The following is a 16,125-nucleotide window of genomic DNA, read 5'->3' as shown; positions in this document are numbered from 1 at the left end:
TCCCATTGACTCCAGTTTTGCTCAGGCTCCTTGATGCCACACTCGGTCAAATGCTGTCTTAATGTCAGGGGCAGTCACTCTCAACCTCATCTCCGAGTTCAGCTCTTTTGTCCATGTTTGAATCAGGGTCAGGAACTGAGTGGCCCTGACGGAACCCAAACTGGGTGTCAATGAGCAGGTTATTGCTAAGCAAGTGCTGCTTGATGGCACTGTTGACCCCTTCCATTATTTTACTGATGATTGAGAGTAGACTGATGGGGTGGCAATTGACCAGGTTGGATTTATCCTGCTTTTTGTGTACAGGATATACCTTGGCAATTTTCATTGCTTCGATAAACCTGGGCTCCCTTGTTAACCTCAGTCTTTGCCACCTGGAGTGCAGGCATCCAAAATAAAGGGGACAGCAGACAAGCAATCCTCCCTGGAGCATACATGGCATCTTGACCTGCGTTGTCTACACCTAGGCCAAAGCATAACACTGATGCCCAGATGACTACCTTGCACCCACACTCATGTTTAAGATGCACCTTCTGACTTCCATCTGTTGTAGAGTCTGATCACTGAGCCTCTCTTCAAGTCAAGCATGGATGGGCAATGAATGATGCAAGGAGTATCTCAGTCCTTGACCCTTTGGTCACTGCAACCTTATGCGATAGAGCAGAGAAGCACGAAGCCTTCCAATGCCTCATAAATGTGGGCATACCCTTGTTTCTGATGACATCAATGTGAGACAGACCTCAGCATTCTACTTTCAGTGCCAATGGTAAGAATTTCCACATTTTGTTAACATTCTCATTGAGTTTGGTAGTATACAAACACACATCAAGACATCTAAGAGTGTACGTACACGTATTCAAAAAGTGCTCAGTTGTGATACTTACAACGCAAAGAGGTAGCCACGGTGAACCCATTAGTGGTCTAGGTGATACGGCGCCTGCATTCGCGCACACTCCTGTGCAGAGGAGGTGGAGGCAGGCTATTCATTTCTCAGTCTATATGGCAATGAGGAATGTGGTGGCTAGCCTCATCGTGCAGGCATTCATTGGGGACTTACTTCACACTGCAATCTCTGCATCCCTGCATGGGCAGCCATAGCCGGTGGCACCTGTGGAGCAGACGAGGGCTCTGGCGGAGGGACTGGGGAGGTGGAAGAAGATGAAGGTGCTCTGGGTATTTTGAGGAGCCCTTGGTTCCCTCAGCATTCTCAGTGACCTGCATTGCCCCGGTTTGGCCTTCAGGTGGGGTTGATGTGGTGGCTGCTGGTGTGCAGCAGTCGTCCATTTCAGCATCTGTTGGACCAACAGTGGGACCTTCCTGTTCAGGATACACAGTTCCTCATGTATTCCTTGGATGGAGGCGTAGGCTGATTCAGGCTACTGAATTAAGCTTGCACCCTTTCCTGGCCAATATACTGCTCTTGCATCCATTCCAAGTGCTGCTGCAAAGTGGCCAATCTCTGATGGTCGGAGCTCATGTGTTTGAGCCCCTGGGACAATGTGGAGCTCATGACAGTGATGGACTCCTACATTGGCAGTCCAAGAGCTCCCACTGCCTCAGGGAACTCCACCAGATGCTCACACATCTGCATCTGATTGTCCAAATACTATGCCCCAAAATGTGACTCCCAAGACTGCATGTTTCAGCTCACTGGAGCATTATAGTGGACTTTCCTTCCTCCTCCAAGGAGGACTGTGCACAAATATCTCTGACTCTGACACCTCCCCCTATGCTCTAGTGCTGTGCCCATCATCCTGTACCACCAACTCACACATGCATTAGAACCCTTCGATGTGTTGGTATCCGAGTTGGGGATAGTGTGGGCTAGTCTGATCTGACACTGCCTCCTCAGAAGTCTCTTCCTCTTCATAATGCCCAGATGATCTGGCCCAAGGTGTTGGGGGTTGGGAAAGGGGTGAGGGAGCAGAGCTGGGACCTGTGTGAGGCACAAAAGGAGTTATTTAGGTCTGGCCCTTCACATTGTAAAAGCGTGCTGTGATGCACGCCATTGCCTTCAGCCATGCCCAGGCTACACTTATGATGCAACCCCATCCTTCTGCTCCTACTCATGCCAATGTCTCCCTGTGCTTAGTGAACTGACTGTGTGACTTCCACCATTACCACCATGCTCCAGAGTGCATTTAACAGCACCTTTATCACCTGCTACAGACACCTTGCCATCACTGAAAGAAAACTGCAAAGACTCCCTAGCTGTTTCCATGACTTCTGTTCAACGGTTCTAATTGGGTCCAGCCAGGCTGAGTCACCCCTAGTTCAGGCCGTCTCTCTGGCGTTCTGCGCCCTCTTCGACTGCAAAGACAGCATGAATTTATGTTACCCAGACATATCTTGGATGCAGGGAGAATTCTCTGTAATATGTCCATACTTCACAGTGTTCATTCACACTGGTTCTGTGCTCACCCCCATGAGCAGCTTACAGGTACATACCTCAATGCTATAGCAGAGGTATATGACAGGTCTCGCACCATAGCTGTAGCATGTTGATGTTACCCTTCATTTGGACCTCTGTGTGAATGAGCCAAGCTACTCACCTTGCTGGAACGTAGCATGATGTGGAACCTTTTCTGGCACTGGATCCAGGATCTTCTGTGTTCCTCTGCCACGCTTACTGCAGCAGATATTTCGGCTCATGCATTCTTTGCTGCAGCAGGAGGATTACTGTTGAGGTGTGGTTGAGGAAATGGCTCTGCACAGATACGTGGTGCCATGGATGTTGCGGCTGTCACTCCCAGATACCATGCTGTGCTCCCGACCACTAACAGGCCTGCTGGCTTACTCCCTCTTGGTCAAACTGTTGTACCATGTCAATGTACAACTGTGAGGGAACTGTGAGCGTCAACTTTGTGACTTCCTGATAGATGGGTGACAACAGGAGAGGTGGATTGATTACAGGCCTTGGCACTGTTCACCATATATCCACTGAGACATAATATTCAACTACATGACCATAGGATATCATTGTCAGGTGGTGGTGCCAAGATGCTGTCATCTACATGGCTGTATCTTGTGAAGCCACTCGATACTTTAGGTGGTTCCCAATTGATCTCCAATATCTGGAGACTCCAGGACAACCCAACTCCCTCAGGACACCACCCAGAGCTACTTCCTCTAACTCATATCCCCACAGCTGCACTTTTGCTGGCAAGGGAACATAAGAAGTGAGATACTGTCCTGGTCTACACTGGCATAAAAAAGTGACTCCAGTTATATTAACCTAGATTTGCTGGAACTGAGCATTACACAGTGTATCCCATTTGTTAGAGCTGTTTTCCCTCACCTTTCAGCTCAGAAACATTTTGTCCTGAAAGTCGCTGCAAGTGTGAGCCAATGGAAAGGGCAACAGGCATCTGGGACATCAGTGGATTATGGGCCCAATGGGGTATCCTCTTAACCAGTGATGTCTAAAAATTGGGTAAGAAACAAGGGAACAATGGAGAAAGAAACAGGGTGAATTAGTCAATTCAGGTACAGAAAGAGGACCAGAGAGAGGGAAAGAATAATTAGATTAAGAGGGAGAAGAAAAAGAGACAGAAGGAGAGGCAACAAATTTTGGGGGAGTTGGCGGTGTAGTAGTAATGTCAGCGGACTGGTAATCTAGGGGCCCAGGCTAATGCTTTAGGTACATGGGTTCAAATACCCAACACGGCAGCTGGTGGAATTTAAATTCAACTAAAAAATCTGGATTGAAAACGACTCACAGTAATGGTGACCATGAAACTATCATTGATTGTTGTAAAATTCCACCTGGTTCACTAATGCCCTTTTAGGGGAAAATAATCTGTCATCCTTAGCTGGTCAGTCCTCCATATGACTCCAGAACCCCAGAAATGTAGTTAACTCTTGATTGCCCTCTGAAATGGCCGAACAAGCCACTTAGTTCAAGCGCAATTAAGGTCAGGCAACAAGTATTGGCCTTGCCACTGATGCCCACATCCATGAAAGAAAAATTTACCACCTATTGGAGTGAAACTCCACAGTTTAAACTGTCCCCACTCTGGTCTGGAGAGGTTTTGTGTCATTGCAGGAATGTAAACCTATAAGAGGATCCTTGTGTCATTAAGCACCAGCCTTAACTTTCTGCAGTGAGTGAAATTGGTAATTTATGTGCAAACCAGCAACTGGCTGACAGTGTACTCCCAATGAGATGCAGCAGACCAACACTAATCATCCAGCAATTTGTGGCAATTCATAAGTATCTCTTCCTCAGCAGAAACTGCTGGGCCATTTACACACTGATATTGGTGCACTCATTAAACTTACTTCCCAGCAAATTAGGGGCAAATAAAACTGGACATACTAAAGCTAATTGCTGAAAATCAATTGGGAGGACTATTGCAGTAATAGAGATGCCTAAAGAATCTTTAGGAAAAACTAACTTAGGGAAGAGGACAAGTGAAAAAACAGTAGCCATAGTGCAGGTGCACAGTGAAGGCTCAGAATCGACGAAAAAAGTAGGGACAATACCTCTGATTAGTCAAGTAAATGTAGAAAAACAAATTACAGGAAGGTTTAATGGGTTTGTTTATCGAGGAGAGATGTTTCCTTATCCTTCTAATCAAGGAGGCAAACCAATAAAGATACTGAGAGACACTGATGCTGGCTGATGATACAATTTGTCTTCCAAAGGGGCTAATGAAGGAAAAAATATTTGTTGGAAGCATCCACAGAGGTTATAAACCGGTCCCATTATATGCAGTTGGACTAAAGAGTGATTTAGTGAGTGGAGAGGTTGCAGTTGGAGTAGTGCATCAAATCCCTGCAGCAGGAATTGGTTTTATCTTGGGGAATAACTTGGCTGGCTCAAAATTATTAGCCTCACTGAGGGTGTTGGAACTACCAGTGGAAGTGAAAGAAACTGAGGTGCTACAAGAGGAACATCCTGGATTGTTTCCTGACTGTGTCGTGACTAGATCTCAGGCTCATAAACTCAGACAAGAAGAGGGAGAATCTATACAAAAGGGAGATGGTGTAGAAATTAAGCTATCTGACATTATTTTCAAAAACGTAAGCAAAAAGGAGGAAGATGAAGACTGACATGATTAGCCCATCTTCTTTAGTAGAAATGTAACAGGCTGATCCTGAGTTGAGATAGTTGTGTCAAACAGCCTACTCAGAGGCTGAATCAGAACCAATGCCTGCGTGTGATTATTTAAAAGACAAAGTGCTAATGAGGAAATGGAGACTACCTCAAATACCAGCAGACAAGGAATGGGCAGTAGTTCATCAGGTATTGTAACAAAACTTTATGAGTGGCTTATGAACTTCCAGGCTAAAATGCAGGCTAAAATACTGAAACATTTTCATTGGCCCGGATTACATAAAGATGTGGTTAAATTCTGCCAGGCATGTCATACATGTCAGGTAGTGTAGAAACTCCAATCATCAATTAACTCTTAATTCGGATGCCATGTTTTGAAGAACCATTTAGCAGGGTCTTAGTAGATTATGTAGGACCCGTACCTAAAACCCAAAGTGGGGATCGGTATTTGTTATCAATTATGGATGTTTCAACAAGATTTCCTGAGGTAGTGCCTTTGGGGAAAATGATGAGAAAAGTGACAGTTGAAAAGTTATTCAATTTTTTTGCAAGATATGGATTACCTAAGGAAATACATTCAGATCAGGCCAAATTTTATGTCACAAATATTGAAAGAAATAATGAATAGTTGGGAATAAAGCAATTTATGGCTTGCTCTCAATTTAAGTCTTCAACTTATCATCCCCAATCGCAAGGGGCATAAGAAAGATGGCGTCAAACTTTAATGACCATGATTAAAGCCTATTGTCAGGAATGTCCTAATGATTGGAGTAAAGGAATTCTATTTTTACTGTTCGCCATTAGCGATTCCCATAATGAGTCAACAGGATTCAATTCTTTTGAACTGATGTATGGGCATAAGGTGAATGATCCCTTAAATTAAAGAAAAAATTATAAATCAAAGCTCAGAGACCACACATTCAACAAATTTTCAGGAAAGATCATCTAAAGCAGTGAGTTGGCCAAAGATCATTTGAAAATCGCTCAACAAATAATGCAAGCTAGAGCAGATAAAAATGCCAAAGCTCGAAATTTTGTCACTGGAGACAAGGTGTTACCTGTCTCTGGCTAATCGTTAAAAGCAAGGTTCACTGGACCTGATCAAATCAAAAAGAAACTTAATGATGTAAATTATATAGTGAGTACTCAGGACAGGAGGAAAAGTCAGCAAGTGTGTCAAATTAACATTTTAAAGCAACATTATGACAGGGAAGATAGTTAGGATAGAAGTGTATCCACAGTGGTATAAGATGTAGGGAGTGAAATAAAAATTTCAGAACACTCTGAGAATGAATCAAAAGTCGAAAATTCTAACCTCTGGTAATCAGATTGGATAATGCGGAGGTGCTTAAAAAGTTATATGTAATATTAAGCTATCTTCCAGAATATTGTCGAGGTGACTTATAAAAACTATTGCAAACTCATGAATCGATTTGTGTGAATAGGCCAAGGGTAACATCTTTGGCCATACATGATGTTAATATAGGGGATGTGTTACCCAAAAAGCAACATCCTTACAGACTAAATCCAGAGAAGTTAGCCCAAGTGAGGGAAGAGATCAAGTTCATGATGGGAAATGACATTATTGAACCAAGTCACAATAGCTGGAGCTCAACTATTGTAATGGTACCGAAACCAGATGGGTCATAGTGATTAGTGATCATAGTGATTTCAGAATGAAAAATGCTTCAGCGACTTTTCAAAGATTAACAAACAAGGTCATTGAACGATTATGCAACTGTGCGGTATATATTGATGATTTGGATGTGTTCAGCCAAATCTGGGAAGAACATTTATAACACTTTAAAGAATTCTTTGATCAGTTACAAGGAGCCAATTTGGTCATAAATATGGCAAAAAGTGAATTTGCCTAAGCGAAAGTAACTTATTTGGGCCACACAACAGGACAAAGCCAAGTAGCACCTAGAGAAGCAAAGATAAGGCCTAAGACAAAGTGAGAGATTTTGCAGTATATAGGCATGAGTGGATTCTATCAGAAGTTCGTTCTGAATTTCAGCACTGTGGTGACTCCCCTGACAATCTTGTTAAAGGCAAGAAATTTGAATGGACAAAGGAGTGTCAAATTGCCTTTGACAGCTTGAAAGCTGTACTGACTACCACACTGATTTCAGCAGCACCAAATTATGCGAAGCCATTTAAACTGGCGGGTGGCGCGAGTGATGTGGGTGTTGGTGCAGTTTTATTACAGCAGGACAAGCTGGGAATCAAACGGCCAGTCACTTACTTTTCTCAAAAGTTAACTTCTTGCCAGCAGAAATACTCAACTGTGGAAACAGAGACTTTGAGTTTGGAGCTGGCTCCACAACAGTTTGTAATCTACATATCTAACAACACTGCAGAGACTGTTATTTATATGGACTATAATCCTCTAACCTTTTTTGCAAAGTTTCATACCAAGAATCTGAGACTATTTCGTTGGAGTTTAATGCTACAACCATATAATTTGAAAATCATTCATGGAGCAGGAAGAGACAATATCATAGTAGATGCTATATCAAGAGCAAATGTGGGGGAACAGAGATGCCATGATCAGAATGGATTTGTGTAGAATATGATTTTTAAGGAAAAGTCCTTGTATATTTGATCTGAATACGCTGTTACTGCTAGAGTAAAATCTGTATAAATAAAATAGAGATAGTGATAAGAGAAGATTGTAACAGAAAATGAAAATGCCTCTTAAAGGTGCCTTTTCATATTTTTTCTGGTGGGAGGTGTTAGGAACAATGTATGACTTTAAGTTTAATTTATATTTATATTTGTGCATTAAGAAAGGTGGAACATAGTTTCAGTTTCATTTAGTTTTTTTGTGAGCTTAGTGCCAAGGAGTCTGGAGGCCCTCCTAGCAAAAAGGTCAGGTTTCCTGGACTTGTTTGTATACATGCCTTTTTAATTAGGTTTTACAATCCTTGAAATGAAGAGATGGGTTACAACTGGGTTAGTAGTTAATTGATTTTGGGGAAAGACACAAAGTAGAAAAAACTGTGCTGTTGCCTAGCAACGGGGGTCCAGTGAGAGGATGGGGGAGCTTATCAAAAACCTTGATTATTACCATGCTGTGAAAATTGAAAGTGAACGGAGACTCGCGCTGGATAGGCACGCATGCTGTAAGGAGTCCGATCAGTGGGTGAACGGAGATACAGGTCAGCTCTGATGGACAACTGAAAGAGAACCCCAGTAGGCAGCATTGAAAATGCTTGGGACAGTAAGATGAGTGTGAAAGATGAAGGATCCATGTACATGGGAGAGTGCTCGCATGAGCCTCCGAAAGGCACTGCCACACACACACTTCTCCCTCCAGATTTACTCCTGGTCTGGCTGCATGCAGCTGAACTGCTAAATGTGGGGAGGACTTGCAAAGCCTGTAAATGGATCTGAAAGACAATATTATACATTATTGAGTGAAAGTGAATATATTATCGGATTATAAAGTGACAAAATGTATTCGCCCTTGAAACCACTTGTGATCAGAAATTCTTAACTTTTCTAGGCCTACCACATCTTCTAGTTGCTGCCCTGACATCCTCAGTAGGGGCAGAGACAACCTGTGCCCTGCTGCCTCTGATGACTTTGGCGTGGGTCCTCTGGAGAGCTGAGGCCTTGAGGGCCCCAGCTTACTTTATTTGTCCTCCTGTGGGCCAGCTGCTCCCTCTGCGGTGACAGAGGATGAGGTTGAGGGGTCACAGGCAAAGGGGACTCAGAGGGTGAGGACAGCCTCTGAGATTTCCAAGTAGATGACCCAAGGGTGTCCAACTGCCACTTCTCCTCCCTTTGGGTGCCCGAGGGCCCCGGCCTGACTCCTTGAGGGGAGGGAGCGCCTGGAGGGACATCAAGGGGCCCCGTTACCCTCTCGCGTTGCCACTACAGGAACTCACCCATGCCTGCCACAATGGAGTGCAGGTTTGCACACATCTCCACATTCTGCTGGACCAGGGTCTCCATGGTGTCCGCTATCCTCCCCATGGAGACCTCTATATGCGCACCTGTGGGCACCACTTCATCTGAGAGCAGGCTGACACACTCTTCTGACTCGCATGCCGCTCTGTTGAGGCTTTCCAACAGTTCTGCGTGATGTTGCCCCACCTTCTGCTGACTCCACGATGAGTTGGAAGGTTGACTCAAGAGGCTCATTATCTGACTCAGACCTCACAGATGCTTCTTCCCCAGCAGTCCTCCGAGTGCCAGAGAGTTCGGCTGAAATTGCCTCCTCCTGCTGTGGACGCAAGCGTGTGCAGTGACCGCCAGATTGTGAAACTGAGCCTGCTCTAGATCTAGGTCCCACCGAGGTGTGTGTCTCTGCACTGGTGGTGAGTGTGGGTAAGCACTGTGATGGGTCTTCCAGGCTGCTTATTTCAATTTTCCAATGGAAAATTTTCCAATGCAGTTTTCCAATGGAAGTGGTGTCCTCTTGGCTGGAGAGGAGGACATGGATGAAGCTGAGGGATTGGCTGGCTGAGGGCGTTGGTCCCTTGGCAGAGCTAATTAGAGATAATTAGTGCATGGCAGCAAAGTCAAAAGCAGGAAAGAGAGCACTCACAGTTATGTTGAGAGAGGGATGATGTGGTATAGGGACCTCACGTGGGTGTTCACCACCGACCTCACCGTCACCATAGGCACGGTCCATGACCTCACCAGTCAGCATGATGGCATGCTCCTCAAAGTGAGTGAGGGGCCTAACTCCACCCCGGTCTTGGACCTCTTCCTGCTGTTGTGAGCCAGTTTGTCCTGCATGAAACAGATGGAGAGAGTGTGAGCAGAACACATGGCACTGGGTGGAATGTTTGTGTGGTGAGCGGAGCCATGGACAGGATGAGGATGCGAGCTCCAGAGGATATGAGCCTGATGGAGATGTGAGGGTGTGTGTGAGAGTTAGTGGTGTTGTCCCTTGAGATGAGAGATCCCTACAGATGCGTGATGGGTTTGTGTGTGTGTTGAGAGTGATGAGGTGGTTGATTTACACTGGCGGAACGGATGAGGCCATTCATCCTCTTCCTGCACTGGATGGCTGAACTCCTCTGCCCTCCATTGGCGCTAAGTGCCGCTGCCACCGCCTCCCAGGCCGGATTGGTGACTCTGGTGGACCTTCTGCAGCCAGAGCATGGGTAGAGGACATCATGCAAGCCTCAACAGTGTATAAAAGGCACCCCAGAGAGGCATCTCTAAATTTGGGGCTGCCTTCTTCTTTGATTTTGGAGCCATCTGTTGCCTGGAGCAGTCCTGGTTGTAGTCATGAAGTAAGCTGTGATCTGGAGCACTTTAAATATGGCGCCCAGGACAAGTAAGTGCTGAGGTCACAGCGTGGCAGGCAAATCCAAACCTGCCTGCCAGCGATCAGGTGTGTTTACCATGAATGCATTATTAATGAGGTGGGATATGTGGGAAGCAGACGATATGGTGCCTAAACCTGCCATTGGGACAGTGAGAAAAACTTCATTTCTCATGCCCATAGGAAAAGACAGAAAAGAAGTTCAGTGTGTGTGTGTCAGAGTGAAGGCAGGAGTTCTCGGCTCTCTGATAAAAAATACTGTAAGGCTGCTGGGGACTGAGTTTAGGGGACTCGTGTGTTTGCTCTGCAGTTGAAGTAATAGTGGGCTGAATTTTACCATCGGCGAGCAGGGGGCGGGGCCTGCTCCCCAATGCGTAAAATGATGCGGGATGACTTTGGGTGGAACCCCCGATGTCACCGCGCCCCATTTAAATTTTCAGGAAGGCTGGGGCGCAGCAAAATCAGCTGCGGGCCCGCCAACCTGACAGTGGCCAATTGAGGCCATTGACAGGATCATTTAAACAATTAAAGGACCTGCCTGTCCAACCTTAAGGTTGGCTGGTCGGCCAAGAGCCCTGGCGGCAAATAGAGAAAACATGAAAACTCATCCACCGGCGGGGTTTTAAAATTTTTAATAAAGTTATTCAGTAAATTATGAATATGTCCCAACTCATGTGACATTGTCACATGACAGGGACATGTAAGGGATTTTTTTTTCTATTTTTAATATTTTTCAAAGTCCAGGCGATCTCCCTGAGGCTGCACTTAGCCTCAGGGAGATGAGTGAGCTCTTTCATGCACAAGCGCAAAACAGCACACTCTCATCTTTAGGGAATCCACCCATGCCCACACAGGGAGCACATAGCGCTTCCCATCTGACATCACGTAAGGCCCGCCCACGTAAAATGACAGTGCGGCCCGCTTCGCTGGCGGGGATCAGCTCCCTGCCCACCAGAGATTGGGTCGGGCCTGCCCACCCGACAGGCAGAAAATTCTGCCCAGTGACTTTAGAGTGCGGTTTAGGGCGTCTCAGGGAGAGATACAAGCTGGAAAAAAGCATCTAGTGAATGCTCAGAAATCCGCTGGAAGAAAACCATTTGCAACTGGTCCAACCCAAGTAAGAAACCTTGGTGTTAAGGCAGTGGTAAATCTCCACTGGGATATGTGTCTGAAAGGGTACTGATGGGATAAAAGGAATAGTATGGGTTTGAATCGTTTTCTTATGTTTGTACTGAGATCCTTCCAACCTTTTTGCCTGGTGCAATATAGTTCTTTTCTTCCTAGTTTAATAAACGTTTTATCCTTTATGTTAACAGTTCATCAGCCGACTCCTGTGAATTTGTTCAGTAACTTTCCTCCATAGTTTCTAAAGAAAAACAAAGCTAGGACCTATGAAGCCAGGTTTCACTCTGGGATCTGACTTGTCCAGTAGTAACATCAGCTGGGATCATTACAGGAGCATAGTGTGAAAATGAGGGCCAGATCATTAGGTGGCGTAGTTAGAAAACACTTCACACACAAAGGGTGTTAGAAGTTTGAAACTCTTTTCCACCAATGATGCTAAATCAATTGTTAATTTTAAAAGGATAAATTTCTGTCATGCACAGGTATTAAGAAATATCAGCAAAAGTAGGTATATGGAGTTAGATTGCAAATTAGCCAAGATCTTATTGAACAGTAGAACAATCTTGAGCGGGTAAATGGCCTCCTCATGCTGTGTGTTCCTACGAGGTGCAGGGAGGTTGAGGGTGAGAGTTGATGGTGTTTCTTGTCTGAAGCAGCAGCCAAAGTGGGCAGAAAGTAGGAGCTTAGAATACATGGAGCAGAGCTAGAGCACGCAAAGAACATCCTGAGGAGCAGATCTTGGCACAAGGAGAGGACCAGTTCAATATCTTCAGGAAATAAAAACTGAGAGTGCTGGAAAAACTCAGCAGGTCTGGCAGCGTCTGTGGAGGGAGAAACAGAGTTAACATTTCGAGTTGAATAGGACTCTTCTTCAATATCTTGAGGACCTGTTTTAAGCAAAAAGCTGCAGTTCACTTAAAAAATCTTCTGTATTTAAAGAAACTGATTTGAGCTACAGCCAAATGAAGTCACAGTGAAACTCTGCCCTTCAATAGATAAAATTTAAATCCAAACAACTAAGAATGTGAAATAAACACAACGCATTATAAGACCATCACCACAAGCTCATCCCAATTTCAGTAGTCACCCTCTCACCCTACCCTACCTTGCTTTCCCTCCCCAGAAGTACATCTAATTGCCCCTTGCCCACTTCAAAGCCCTTTGCTGGAATTTATCCACAGCTGGATCACCCACTGGGTGAAGATATTCCCCTGGCATGCCAGGCTTATGTGCCCATTTTTGAATTTGCACAGAAGGGCAAAGAGGGGAGGGGTGGGATTTAGAAGAAGAAAAATCTAGTTCAGAAAGGGGAGTTCAGTGCCAGTCAGATCAGTGTGAGCCAAAGTTGTATAACCCAGGACCTCTCTCACATTCCGCTTTAGGTTAAAGCACAGCTGAAGCCACTTAGTAGCTGTGGCTGAAGGTGAAAGGTCAGTTCTCACACCTGGGATTTGTTTATATTTGCTATACTGATGGCAATAAGTCACCAAACTCCCAGAAACAGGACACACAAGACTGGCTCCTGACCTGTCAGCCCAGACAACAACTATTTCTGGTACTGCTCCCCTTTAATTATGAAGGAAGGCAGCGCAAGGCAGGACAGTAATAACAAATGGGGTGACCAGAGTTTACATGCATCTGAATGTTTTGCTTACAATCACGCACAAGGTGTCAGAGTGAGCAGGGTAGAACCTATTCAGCATTGAATATAGTTGGCTCCACTACCATCCCAGGGTCAATCCTCAGTGTGTGAAAAAGAGAAAGAGCAAACTTGTATTTATATAGCACCTGTCACAACCTCAGAATGCCATAAGTGATTCACAGCCCATTCATTTGTCTTTTAGTATAGGTAAGCACAACAAACTGTTCATGCACAGCAAGATTCCACAGTCAGTTATAAGACGCTGATCAGGTAATCTGCTTTGGTGATGTAGGTGAAGGGATGAATATTGGTCATACACTGAGAATATCATGGACTCTACCCACTCATATAACCTCCTTTTACCAAGATGTACATAATAGCCTATCATGAACTCTACACTAATCTCATGCCTTCCAAAGCAAGCAAAACTCCAACTTATTTATATTATACATCCTTTACCAGGACCCTTCTCTGAAATAATGATCCCTAATGTTTCCTTGATTGCAACAGCTTGGGAAACATGGGGTGGGGTGGTTTCATGGAGCCCCCAAGAGCAGGAAACATGGTGTGCTGGGTGACTGAATTAGGCAGGATGTGAAATTTCAATTTGCCGACAGTGGGTTGAGATGGAGAGATTAAGTCAGTGACGTGTTTGCAGTATGTTGATCTTCACAAAGTCCCGTGATGGGCTCGTACTTATAGTACATTTGCATGCCATGAAACCTAAAACAGTTTTCAATAAAGTCCTACTCTTGGGATAAAGTCAGGGTTGCATAAGAATCTCATTGCACCTGGTTCACATTCCTTGAAGTTAGCGGGCACCAATTGGCTTTGTGCAGTTGTGTTTAAGGTCAGGGGTTTTCCTTGTTGAACTCTACGGTACAAGGGAGGGGAACGGGGAAGTGGACTCTTGCATGGGGGCTCAGGACAGTCAAGAGTAAGTCAGTGATGAGGAGTTTGTGGAGTGGGGTCAGAGGCATGGAGGAATGGAAGAGGGGTCCAGGGGAGGACAGAGGGTGGGGTCGGGGACATGGAGGAGTGAAATGAGCAAGTTCTGGTGTACTGGCTGTGTTCGGGGATGGGGACAGTCAGTCAGGGTAAGAAAACGAGGGGCCTAAAGATCAGTGTCAGTACTATCTGAACGTGTGTCCACCTTAATAGTGTTGGCTGGCAGAGCCCTTACAGGGCTTTGAGTTCACCAACAACATCTCCATTATTCCCACTGAGAGTAATCTCAGACAATGTCCTTTACAATGCAGAGAAGGGAGGCCCAGCTGACCCTGCAAGTTCAGCCATGTCCCACCAGGCGATGAGTACAACACTGGACACTAACATGAGCATTCAAGAAAGAGTGAACAAAAAACACAGCATTGTTTCTTCCACAATAAAGTAAATGTCCCTAACTCCCCTGTAACCATCAGTGTGCCAACTATGAGGCATTCCCGTACATTTAGCTCTCTGACTAAGCTAGTCTCAACAAATAACAATGATACGCACATGAATAAAACTAAGCCAATGTAATATGGGATATTTAAAATTTAATTTTGAAAAACACCAATGCCACCTTTTTGCTCTCAAATCTTTTGTAAATTGCAATGGCATTGGGCAGGAAAATTTTGGCCATGACACAGAGCCTCCCCATTTGACCAGAAGACTCTTTATTCTTGTCATGATCTAACGTGAGAAGTTAGCAATCACATGTAGTGACAAAAGATCTACATAAGCCATCTGCAAAAAATTGGTATTAACTGCATGACAAAAAAAATCCTCACTACCTTTGCTGTTGAAAATTCCATAAAAACATTAAATAGGCAATAACATTCCATCACTCTGGAGTCCCTCTCTTCAAAGGCTGTGCCTTAAAAAAAATCAGCTATTACAATTAAAACAATACAGGGCCTGGCTACGCAGTGTAAAAATACAACACTAACTGTACACAGTTTTGTACAGTTTCTTCACACCTAAGCCATTGATCCAAACTACAAATAAGTTCACATTTCTTGTCTTCGCGAATAAAATAAAATAGATCAAGCTTAGACAAAGATCTATTTTTACATCTGGATTGATTTAATCGTCATCCTCATCATCTTCTTCCTCTTCATCTTCATCCTCTCCTTCCTTGCAGCCTGAGCAGGCTTGGCAGCAGATTTCTCACCAGTGTCGCCCTTGCATTTGGCACAATAGGCAGCAACTTTTTTTTCATAATTCTCCTTTAACTTGGATGCCTTCTGCTCATATGGTAGTTTATCCTTGGATTGCACTGTAGACCACATCTCTCCCAGCTTCTTTGCAACATCCCCAATGGACATTCCAGGAGATTCACTCTTGATCTTTGGACATTTCTCAGAGCAGCAAATTAAAAATGCTGATGGTGGTCTCTTAGGGGCATTTGGATCCTTCTTCTTGTCCCCCTTTTGAGGGACATAGTTCTTCATATCCCATTTAAAGCAGACCTTGTCATTCTTAGCCAAGTCTTCAAACTTTGACTTCTTTTTGCTTAACATGGTCTTCCACCTTTCTGAACATTTCTTTGAGAACTCTGCAAAATTGACGGTGGCTTCAGGGTGTATCTTCTTGTGCTCCTCTCTACAAGCCTGCACAAAGTATGCGTATGAGGGACATCTTGCCCCGGGATTTATTGGGATCTTTTCTAATCATGGCTGGTTTGTATCAGGCTCACACTACTCAAGGTGTCAATGGACTACAAAGCCACACATGGCGCTGGTTAACAGAGCTGCCAGTAGATGCAGCATCGTCAATTGATAGCAGGTTTCAATGAAAAGCTTCCCCAGCTGATAAACGTGACATGTTTTGTGTGCGCACCACTGGCATTTAGAATTTTAATTATAATCACGTGGAAAAAGGCAAAAAGAAAGTGGAAGTGACAACAGTTCCAGTACAACCTGGGGAATGACACATTGTTGACAAAATCCCAGCCATAATAGTTAACAGGACATGCAGCCAACCCTGTCTGAACAGTTCCTTGTAACCTTCAGGCAGAATTGATCATCCCTGTCT

The 16,125-nt window shown here is 44.6% G+C and overlaps 1 pseudogene; it reads right to left on the bottom strand.

Moving 5' to 3' along the window:
- Positions 1-15,174: 15,174 nt before the first annotated feature.
- On the bottom strand, positions 15,175-15,765 carry LOC121287143 (annotated as a pseudogene).
- Between the last annotated feature and the right edge of the window lie 360 nt (positions 15,766-16,125).

This window comes from Carcharodon carcharias, chromosome 14 (genome assembly GCF_017639515.1).
Source record: "Carcharodon carcharias isolate sCarCar2 chromosome 14, sCarCar2.pri, whole genome shotgun sequence".
Classification (NCBI taxonomy): domain Eukaryota; kingdom Metazoa; phylum Chordata; class Chondrichthyes; order Lamniformes; family Lamnidae; genus Carcharodon; species Carcharodon carcharias.
This window is presented reverse-complemented; position numbering and strand designations above follow the sequence as displayed.